This window comes from Eleutherodactylus coqui, chromosome 2 (genome assembly GCF_035609145.1).
Source record: "Eleutherodactylus coqui strain aEleCoq1 chromosome 2, aEleCoq1.hap1, whole genome shotgun sequence".
Lineage (NCBI taxonomy): Eukaryota > Metazoa > Chordata > Amphibia > Anura > Eleutherodactylidae > Eleutherodactylus > Eleutherodactylus coqui.
Genome location: NC_089838.1, coordinates 15,396,394 through 15,408,150, shown reverse-complemented (window position 1 = coordinate 15,408,150; position 11,757 = coordinate 15,396,394).

The window sequence follows — 11,757 nt, the reverse complement described above, 5'->3', positions numbered from 1 at the left end:
GCGCTTTCAGGAGGCAGGAATGTTTAAATCCCCGTCCAGGAGAAAATGCTTCAGAGAAGTGCTAGGAAGCCAGGGAGAAGACGCGCCGCAGCTGGACAGTGGCGGAGAGGTGATATATATATTTTTAAAATTTTTTCCAGCAGCTAGGGATGATTTTCAGGGAAGGGCTTATATTTCAAGCCTGTCCCTGAAAATCACTGTGGGGTTGCCTGCATCCCACTGCTTTTACAGGGGCCGCCGGTAGTGAAGCCTGACGGTGGTGGCATCATGCTGGTGGATGGAGACCGGTCAGGGTGAGAGGAAACCAGGCGCTGTTCATCACCTTCCCAATGCCATCCCTACAGTGAAGCCTGGTGGTGGCGGCATCATGCTGTGGGATGGGAATCGGTAAGGGTGCGTGGAAACCAGGCGGCGCTCATCACCTGCCAAATACCATCCCTACAGTGAAGCCTGGGGGTGGAGCATTATGCTGGGGAAGGGGAGACCAGTCAGAGTGCGTGGAAACCAGGCGCCACTCATCACCTGGCCAATACCATCCCTACAGTGAAACCTGGTGGTGGAGCATCATGCTGGGGGATGGGAGACCGGTCAGCGTGGGAGGAAACCAGGCACCGCTCATAACTTGCCCAATACCATCCCTACAGTGAAGCCTGGTGGTGGCAGCATCCTGCTGTGGGATGGGTGATGGTCAGGGTGCGTGGAAACCAGGCGCCGCTCATCACCTGCCCAATACCAATAGTCTCTGCCAAAGGTGCTGCAACTAAGTACTGAGTGCGGGGTGTGAATACTTATGTCACTGCAAAATTTTAGATTTTCATTTTTGTAAAAATGACAAAGATTTCTAGCATTTCCCTTTGGGGTACTGAGTGTAGAATAATGGGGGAAACTTCATATTTTTTTAAATTTGTACAAGGCTACAACACAAAATGTGAAAAAAGTGAAGAGTTTCCAAATGCATTGTACGATAATATTCTTCTCTTGTCTTTCATTTTCAGTGAATGATTCATATAACCATTCTACAAGGATACAACAGCGGCGCCCCCTCCGGACCAGAGCAGGTAGCAACTGTGTGTCATACTCCATGGCAACAAAAATATAAGAAAAATACTCTACATTAAAACCTTGAGCCCCGGACTGATGGTCTGCAACAACATTCATGTCAGACATGGAAAATAACTGTATTCATGGATAAGAAGAGAACAATGATGACATTACAATCATTTGCAGATCACAAGAATGTGGCGCTCCATTTCCTGAAATAAAATAACGCGGCCCTTTTTGTCCCATTTTTGTTTTTTCTCTCCCCCTTTTAAAAAGCATAACTCTTTTATTGCCGCAGCTGTATGAGGGTTAGTAGTTTGTGGAACAAGTTGTATTTTTAAATTGTACTAGTTAACCCCTTCCCGCCCCATGACGTAAGGGTACGTCATGGGAGCGGCGTACTTCCCGCAAAATTACGTATCTTTACGTCATAGGGATAGCGCGAGATCATAGCAGATCTCGCGCTATCCCGCAGCAGGAGCCGGCTGTCACTAGTAGCCGGCCTCCCGCTGCGACATCGGGGGTGCATCTGAGATGTGCCCCCCACTTTTAACCCCTTCTCTGCTGCGATCTAAGTAGATCGCGGCAGGGAAAGGGTTCACAGAGGGAGCGCGCTACCTCTGTGACTTCAGCCGACTCCCGCGATGTTATCACAAAGAGCCCGGCTGGCTGCTATGGCAACAGGATGCCAGCTACAGGCGATCCTGTATTGCCATTGCCTAAGATCGCTGTAATAAGCGATAAGGCGTGGCAGGAGAGAAGTCCTGCCATGCCTTATCGTAGCGATCATCAGTCATGCAGTGTAAGTCCCTCAGGGGGGCACAGATGGTGTAAAAAAAATTAAAATAATGTACAAAAAATTAAAATAAAAAAAAAATGTTTAAAAATAACTTTTTTTAATGCTTTTTCTCATATTAGCATAAAAAAATACCACATATTTGGTATCATCGTGTCCGTAAAGACCCATACAATAAATCAAACACGCTTTTTATCCTGCACGGCAAAAAGCGTTGGAAAAAAAACACTAAAAAATTTTGCCTCCCGAAAAATGCAATAAAAGTGATTAAAAAAAGTATGCACCCCAAAATGGCACCAAAAAAAACTACAGCTCGTCTCGCAAAAAATAAGCCCTCAGAGAGCGCCGTCCATGGAAAAATAAAAAAGTTATAGGACTTTGAATGCAGCAATTTAGAAAAAAAAATAATTTCCAAAAAAGGATTTTTATCGTGGAAAAGTGGAAAATCCTAAAAAAATATAACAATTTTGGTATCGTTGTAACCGTACCGACCCGCATAAAAAAAATGTAGTGTGTCATTTATGCTGCGTGATTAAGGTTTAAAAAAAAAAATAAAATCTATGGCCAAATTGATGCATTTTCTCTCCCTACAATCTTAAAAATAATAATAAAAGTTTTACAATATAGTCAATGTACCCAAAAATGGTACAAATAAAAACTACAGTTCGCCACGCAAAAAACAAGCCCTTATACGGCCGCGTCGACGGAAAAATAAAAAAGTTATGGCTTTTGAAAAATGGAGATGAAAAAATACCAAAAATCGTTGCATCCTCAACGCCAAAATAGGCCATGTCCTTAAGGGGTTAATATACCATATAACATACTGAAAAAGTTAAAAAAATAAAATTCTGCCATCTTTGGGTGCATCTTGTTTCTACGGCATACACACTGCAACAAAAATGACATAATACCTTTATTCTATGCTTACCCCCCACCCCACCCCTTATTGATCCAGAGGAAGGCAAAAAAAAACAATGACGCAGAAGTCAATTAACCCAATTGGGGAAAAAATTCCTTTCTGACTCCATAATGGCAATCAGAATAATCCCTACATCAACGTTTGATAGTTCCTACCTGACAGCAATGCCCGGATCAACAACCCGCTGGTCACCTAATGTCTATATCTCACAGTCTCACTGCTCTTATGGTGAAGAATCCCCTTCTGTGTTAGTGATGAAACCTGCTTTCTTCTAGACGTAGATGCTTTGATCTTTCCTGCAGTATGATGTAATGCCATAGCATTACATTATACCACAGTTTGACAGGCACTCTGCAATGGCAGCTTTGGGGCCTTTCAGAAGGCCCCCGGCTGCCATGACACCCGCATGGCAACCCACGGAGGGCCGTACGAGACGCCCGAATATCGGTCGGGGCATTTAAATGCTGCTGTCAGAATTGACGGCGGCATTTAAAGGGTTAACAGCTCCGATGAGCAGCACGGCTTATCAGGGCTGTTTTGGGCAGGTGTCAGCTGTAAGAAACAGCTGGCACCCACACTGTATAGAGCAAGATTGCCCCACTGAAGCTGCAGGGTGTCCTGTAGTGTTTAGGGGTTAATGCAGTTTTGAATGCAATACCACGATACCACCGCAGTACTCAAAATACAACTGTCATATAGTGTGCAAAATACAGTAATACTACCATATAGTGCTCAAAATATTACCGTCTTACAGCTCCCAAAATAATACTACATACAGTGCACAAAATAACAGCACCATACTGTCAGGACTCGAACCCAGGAGCTACCCAGGTGGTGGCTCTACCTGCTGAGCTATCCAGCCTTTTGTATAGCTCTTCTGCATGACCTTGTTCTTGTTTCCTTGCTACCAATCCAGCTCCTGTTTTGGCCCCAGCTTCTTTCCTTGATTGGATATACTATAAAAGCCTGGCCCTTCCTGCAGTTCCTTGCGTGATTATTGTGCTTACAGCCTGTAGTCAAGCTCCTCTACCTGCCGGTTCCTCCTTCACAATTGCTGCGACTGTGTACTAACCTCTGGGTTCACCCTGACTACGCTACCTGCCCGCTCCTTTTTACTGCAACTGATACTACCCTTGGACCGACCTCTGGCTTCCCCTGACCATGCTACCGGCCCACATTGCTCACAATAAGTGAACCTGCACCTGAGCATTACACATACAGTATGCAAAATAATAGCACCATACAGTGGCCAAAATATTATTACCGTACAGCACCCAAAATAATACTGCCATACAGTGTGCGAAATGGTACAGTTGTGCAGTATCTAAAAGTGTTTAGCATGTTCTACATGAAGAACACCTCAACCTTTTTCATCAGGAACAAGTTCAGGCAATGGAACGGTCTGAATCTGAACCATGAAAGCAGTTTTCGCGGTGGTTGCTTTATCAATGTGCTACAATCCCACATTTTCTTGCATTTATGATATTTACTGATGTGTTGTCTTTCATGAGAAAGGGTATTGGTAACTCTGCCAACAGCCATGTGTGGGCCACTCAAAATCCACACGACCCATCAGAGAGGTTAGCAGAGATTTACAGTAAATGTTTTGGCCAGTATTGGTGGAGACAACCTTATTGGACCACACATCTTTCCACGTCATGTGACTAGTGCAATATATCAGAACGTTCCATAGAATGCCTTGCCAGCACTGCCGAAAGACACTCCGCTGCATTCCTGAGGATGAGGTACCCTCATGATGGTGCTCTAGCAAACTTCAATCACCTGGTCCACAAGTATGTCATAGATACCTTTGGACAGTAAGGGATTGGAAGAGAGTACCGAGTTCCTTGGTCTCCGCGCTCTCCTGATTTAACCATTCATGACTTTTCCTGTGAGGGTATGTGAAGAGTATGGTGTATGCATCACTGCTGGAACTGTGTATGAGCTTACTGAGTTTGATGCCATCTGAAGTGAGCGTGGAATCTTCCAAAGAGTAAGATGAAACTTGGTGCATCGTTACACACTGTATAATGATGCTGGCGGTCATCACTTCAAACATTTTTTATGAATGTAAACGGCCATAAACTTCCCCATACTTCAATTACTTTTAGCTTTTTTATTGATGCCGCATGGAAAGTTCTCTATCCCAAGGACAGGAAATGAAACATTTCATAGCTCTGTGGATCCGCCATGTCTCTTTTCCAACCAAGGGTTCCTTTAGGAAAACTGTTCACCACATCAAACTCTACAATTCCTTACATTTATGAAAGGTCATTTACTTATACCCAGTATACCGTGTTTCCCCGAAAATAAGACAGTGTCTTATTTTGTTCAAAAAAGTTTAACTTTTTTACATGTATAGCTGCCTGGACACTATTTGAATTGAATTTTTTAATTAACTGTTAGCAGGGCTTAATTTTGGAGTAGGGATTATATTTCAAGCATCATCAAAAAGCTTGAAAAATCATTTTGCATCCTCAAAAATTCTGGAAAATCATGCTATGTCTTATTTTCAGGGAAACAGGGTAGTAGCATAACTTAACTTTTTTTAAGGAGGGAAAGAGGCATGGTACAATTAAAAGTTCTCACCCCGACCCCGACCCTTCCTGAAAAGTATGCAAAATGTTGTCATTGTTGCTATAAATGTCTTCTTTCACAGGTTTACCTGCCAATTTTCAGGATAATTGCACTAATTTTTATGTTTTTAACATCACTAAAAGAAGCGGCAGAGAAAAATCTGGAATTGTCCAGCATTGAACCGGGAGGCATCATAAAGTTCATAAAGTTCTTGCTCATGCAGAATAAAGTTTGCAAAATAAGTGCTTGATGGAACTATTGGGTGATCAGTGTCCATCGCACTCAACTGTGAGGAAGTGGTGTGCCAACTTTCATCAAGGTGAAGCATTTTGAGGAATCCAGTGGTAGTTTTTGGAATGACTGGTGATTAGAGATGAGAGAGCATACTCGCTAAGGGCAATTGCTCGATTGAGTATTGCCCATAGCAAGTACCTGCCCGCTCGGGAGCAAAGATTCGGCTGCCGGAGGCGGGCAGGGAGCTGCGGGGGAGAGCGGGGGGGGGGGGGGTGGACAGAGGGGAGATCTCTCTCTCCCTCTCTCCCCCCCGCTCCCCCCTGCTGACTGCCGCAACTCACCTGTCACCCGCGCCGGCAGCCGAACCTTTTCTTCCGAGCGGGGAGATACTCGCTAAGGATAATGCTCGATCGAGTAATTGTCCTTAGCGAGTATGCTCGCTCATCTCTACTGGTGACTGTTGATGAAACTTGGTTATACCACTACAATCCCGAGACCCAACAACAGTCTTCACAATGGTGGCACTCTGGATCTCTGATTTTGACTGGTTTTTGGATGTGGAAATGCTACAGAATTGGCAGCGGAAATTTCCACTGTGGACATTCTGCAGCATTTTCGCCACATGCATACTTACTGTAAGTCAGCTTGAGGTTTTCTGTCATGTGCAGAGCGGCCAAAATAGTAATAGTGACCCCCACAGTGACCCCAGTAGTAATAGTGTCTCCTATATTGGCCTCAGTAGTAATAGTGACACTTATATTGGCCCCAGTAGTAATAGTGTCCCCTATATCGGCCCCAGTAGTAATACTGTCCCCCACAATGGCCTCCGTAGTAATAGTGTCCCCCACAGTGGCCTCAGTAGTCATAGTGTCTCCTATATTGGCCCCAGTAGTAATAGTGTCCCCTACAGTGACCCCAGTAGTAATAGTGTCTCCTATATTGGCCCCAGTAGTAATAGTGTCCCCTATATCGGCCCCAGTGGTAATACTGTCCCCCACAATGGCCTCCGTAGTAATAGTGTCCCCCACAGTGGCCTCAGTAGTAATAGCATCCCCCACAGTGGCCCCAGTAGTAATAGTGACCCCCACAGGGGCCCCAGTAGTAATAGTGTCCCCCTATATTGGCATCAGTAGTAATAGTGTCCCCTATATTGGCCCCCTAGTAGTATAAATGTCCTCTATATCGGCCCCAATAGTAATAAGGGACACAGCAGGACACAGCGGGACACAGCGGAACACAGCGGGACACAGGGTCCCAAAGAGAGACTGTCCCGCCTAAATAGGGATGTCTGCTCACCTTATAGACATATTATCATACACTTAACCATTATATGCAATACACTCATACATTAACACTTTGCATTACACTTATATAACTGCGCATATAACACTTCAATCCTCACAAGGCCTGGCCTGACTCTAAGGTATGGTGCCATTGTTAAACCTCACACGAGTCCATTTACCCTCCACCCTGGCCAGGGATTTTATCTTACAGAATACTGGGGGTTGTAGTCCACTCATGCTTTTTCGAAACCTTTTTTGCTGCTTGTCTTCAGTAGCGTCCGTTGTAATCCTTCAGCATTGCTGCCGCAATGTCAGGCACTGCGGGGAGCGAGACTCCCTCTCCTCCCACATGCAGCACTTCACTCCAGAGATGCGGACGGTCTTATATCTTGTGGCCCCCAGGGACATCAGGGTCCCTTTGAGGGCCAATGTGTCTCTCTTTCTTGGTGGGCAGTTTCCCAGTATGGGGAAACTACCCACAGTGCAGGTCCTTAACAATGGTCGCTGCCATGTACACCACTCTGCTGCGGCTCAAGCCCTTACATATCAGGTGCTTATGGGGTGCGGGCTGGGCCTAAGCCCTCCCTATTCCCCTATTGTAGGGCTGATCTTCATAGTGGTGATGTGCTAGCCATGGCCTCGCTACATCACCTAAGAGGGCATAACCCCCTCTCTCTCTCGCCTCTATGAGTCTCAGCTAAAATGGCACAACCCAGTGGCTCGAATATGGCACCTGTTCAATGACTTTCCTCCCTTTGCTGTGATTCATTTTTGCTCCCCCTACTGGCTGGGTACCAGACCAGAAGGGACTGGGTTCAAACCTGCGGCGGCATGCCGCTCTATTGGTAAAGGGGAAAGCAGTTGTGTTACCCTCTACCATGAACAAGGCCTTGGTGCCTGTTGTGTGGAGGTCCTTTATTGGGCCAGAGTCTGGGTCCACTAGATCAGTGTTCCCCAACTCCAGTCCTCAGGGACCCCAACAGGTCATGTTTTCAGTATATCCTATAGTAAGAACACCTGTGGCAATGTCTGAGGCGCCGACAATAATTACATCACCTGTGCAACACTAAGGAAATCCTGAAAGCATGACCTGTTGGGGGTCCCTGAGGACTGGAGTTGGGGAACACTGCTCTAAAGGATCCTATTATACTTCTCCGAGCTGGTGTGACTCTAGCCACTTGCGATAGGCAAATTATAGATGAACCTTCACTATAGCCGTGCTCCTCGGAGGGAGATGTCATCCTACTGAGGACACCGGAGCTCTACCAGCATACTCCATGATGTGACTTGCCATGACTGGTCTATAAGGGACAGGGAGCACATTGGGATAAGGGCTTTGAGCCAACAGGGTCACACAATCCCAACGTTTGCACAATACAAAGCATTTACAACTGTCCGCCTAATCCGACAGCTGTGACTTATTGTGGGTTCCTTACGGGTAGAAACAAATTAATTGGCAGGTTCTCTGCATTTTTGGGGGACCATCAATCAAATATTTATCTTCAATTGTTCATATGGCAGCGGCCGAAACCAGACGTGATACAGGGGTTAAGAAACAATCCTTTACTTGGCTCCTACTTCTAACCCCGCACTGGAGCAGGAAAGCCGAATGTTTACTTACATGTCCTGAACTGCCAAATGAAAGGAAATGGGTAATAGTTGACTAGCTAAACCCATCCTCTTGCTAATGTTTTGGCTGGGGGCTTTGTGCCTTATCTCTGCTGAGGCTTGTATGAAAAACTCAGGAATGACGCGTTTCACGGCGGAGCCCGGCGTGGGTAATGTGGTTCCTGGGAAATAAATAGGTTTATATCCATCAATGCAAGACTAGGGGTCCCACGTAGAGAAATAACTCAGATGACATATGTACTGCTCCGACAATAAGGGAAACAATACATCATTTAGAACATGGCAGCTGTAGTCTAGAATGGGGGTCTGTATTACTATTAAAGAGGGTGTTCAGGACTTTTTACTAATTGCCTATGATCAGGGTAGATCATCAATAGCTGATTGGCGGGGGTTCACCGCTCTGGATCCCTGCCGATCAGCTATTCACTAGGTCAGCTGTCAGTGTGGACAGCGCTGGAAGCAGAGAGGGCTGTCTTTATTGCAGTGGCTCAGGTTGGTACTGCATTGAATTCAATGGCAGCTGTGTCTGCAGTACCAACCCTAGCCACTGCAATGTGATGGCAGCATTGTGAACAGCTAATCCGTGGGATTAGCTGATTAACTAATGATGACCTATTGTGAAAACGTGACCATTGTAGCCAATCACTGGTCAGAGTTGTCATGAGCGTGCACATGTCACATGACTGTTGAGGCCTCGTTTACACAAGCATGTATTTGTGCGCACGTACATGCGGTGAACGGGCAAAGTTTGCGCATGAAACTTTGCCCGTTTACTGCAGCAGCTGATCCACAAAGGTGCCCTGGGCACTGAACACTGTGAGAGCACTGTCACAGTGTTCAGTGATGAGGGGACTGCAGCGGGGACAAAAGAATCCCCACAGCAGAGGATCGCAAAGCTCTCCCATTAATTTCAATTGGACCGGCGCTGCTGCTGCCCCATTGTAGAAAATGGGATGAAGGCAACCCCCGCAGGTTAAAAAAAAAAAAAAAATATATATATATATATATATATATATATGTATATATATATATATATATATATATTCTCACCTCTCTGCCGCTGTTGGGGCTCAGGCACATCTTGTTCCTGGTTTCCCCGGCAGTGTTCTGAAGCTCTTTCAGCAGGTGGGGATTTAAAAATCTCCGCCTCCTGAAAGGGCTGTGACTGATTGACTGAGCGCTCAGCCAATCACGGTCAGAGACTGGAACTTTACTTTAGGAGGTTATAACTTCATACACCAGTGCGGGAGAAACAGGTTAAAGATGTCAGGGAGGAGAACACAGGATGAAACCGGGGCTACAGTCTAAGTTATCTGTATGACGCCGCTCTTGGACACACACACCGGAGGAGGAGACAACACTCCACTGACACTCACTTGCAGACAGGTGTCTGAACACTGCATGACAGGCTCCTTCTCCCTCTCCTAGATTAGGGGTCCTGGGGTTGTCACCCGGGAACCTCTCTTCCTCTTCCATCCCTCATCACATGAGGGTTGAAGGTACCCCCATGCGGCCGGCACTCCCACTCCACACACTACCATTGAAGAAAATGGAACCCTTTGCAACCACACACTCCTATTTATACCTTCCATACCCATGTGACAGGACAATTGGTTACAATTTCCAGACATATCCCAGACATTAACCTCTTACATGCTGCAGCTGTGCAATACACATAACTAAAGACAAGACAATTTGCACAGAGCCTCCGCACTGAAGACATGACAGTTATGGAGGGGTCAGATATATGTACTTCGGGCCATTACACCAGCACCTTGAGCAGACTGAAATGACCACAGTACTCAGCACCCTCCACAGGGGGAGGATGCCTGATATAGGCAGATGTCTACAGTGATTGACAGGGGAGCGAGATGTTAGGAGTGCACTGGTCCTACAAGAGAATAGCCAGGAGCCCGTTAGGCGGCAGCCACAGCTACTGCAGATGTCGGGGACAGTGTCTGCCAGTAGGATGACCCGCGTGCGTGCCGTGGCTACTGAGCAAGGTAAGTCAGCAGCTGCACCTTGTAACAATGTGATTTAACCTTTCCATTTCACTGCTTGTTTTGGTCACAATCTCATTTTACTATTTGTTATCCCCGTTATCAAAATAAGCGCTCTCGCACACTTGCATTTTTCTTGCGCATTTTTTTCAAACGATATCGCTGCGTTTTTTTAACGCAAATGTTAACTTTCTAATGTTAAAAATTAGAGATGAGCGAGCGTACTCGTTCGAGCAATAGGGTACTCAAGATGCTCGTTACTCGAGACGAGCACCATGCGGTACTCGAGTCAATTACATTTCCTTCCCTGCATGTTTAGCACCATTTTCTGGCCAATAGACATGCAGGGAAGGCGTTACCACTTCCTCCTGTGACGTGCCAGCCCTATCCTACCCCCCTGCAGTGAGTGGCTGGCGAGATCAAGTGACCGCCGAGTACTTAAAGCGGTCCCGCCCGCAGCTCGCCTCAGACACACACTGGCAGAGATCAGGGACAGTGCTGCTGCTATAGGGAAAGTGTTAGTGTAGTATCCTGTCTACAAGAACCCCAACGGTCCTTCTTAGGGCCACATCTGACCGTGTGCATTACTGTTGTGGCTGCTGGGAGCAGTTTTGCACCAAAATTTTTTTTTTTCATCTCGGGCTGTGCAGGTATTACAGCTATAGCGTTCTCAGTCTGCGGTCTATTAAACAGAGTATAGGGACAGTGCTGCTGAGATAGGGACAGTGGTAGTGTAGGATCCTGTCTACAAGAACCCCAACAGTCCTTTTTAGGGCTACCTCTGACCGTGTGCATTTTACTGCCTGGCTGCTGGGAGTTGTAGTGCTTCACTATTACGCAGCTAGGCCTGTTTGCAGCCTTCCGTATAATTTTTTTTCTGGCTGCAGTTTGCGTTACAATACCGCCGTCAGCCTCCAACTGTACGCCAATAATAAAAATGCATCGCACAAAAATCGGGAAGCACAAACTTGCGATTTTTGTGCGATGCGTTTTTAACATTTGAAAGTCCCATTGACATTCGCGTGAGAAAAACACACAAGAAAAAACGCAAGGGTGCGAGAACCCCAAGAAAGATGTCGTGAATAGGGGTTATAAATGAGAAACCCAGTGTTATTATGCTTTGGTCTGTGGAGCCAGGATGAGCCGAGAACTCTCAGGTATTTGCGTTCCAGTTCTAATTTAGGAAAGACAATAAACAAGCCCCACATAGGAAGCACATTTTCCTACTGGCAAGGAACAGCTGATTGGTTTAATGTTTTAATCCTACAAAAATTCCAA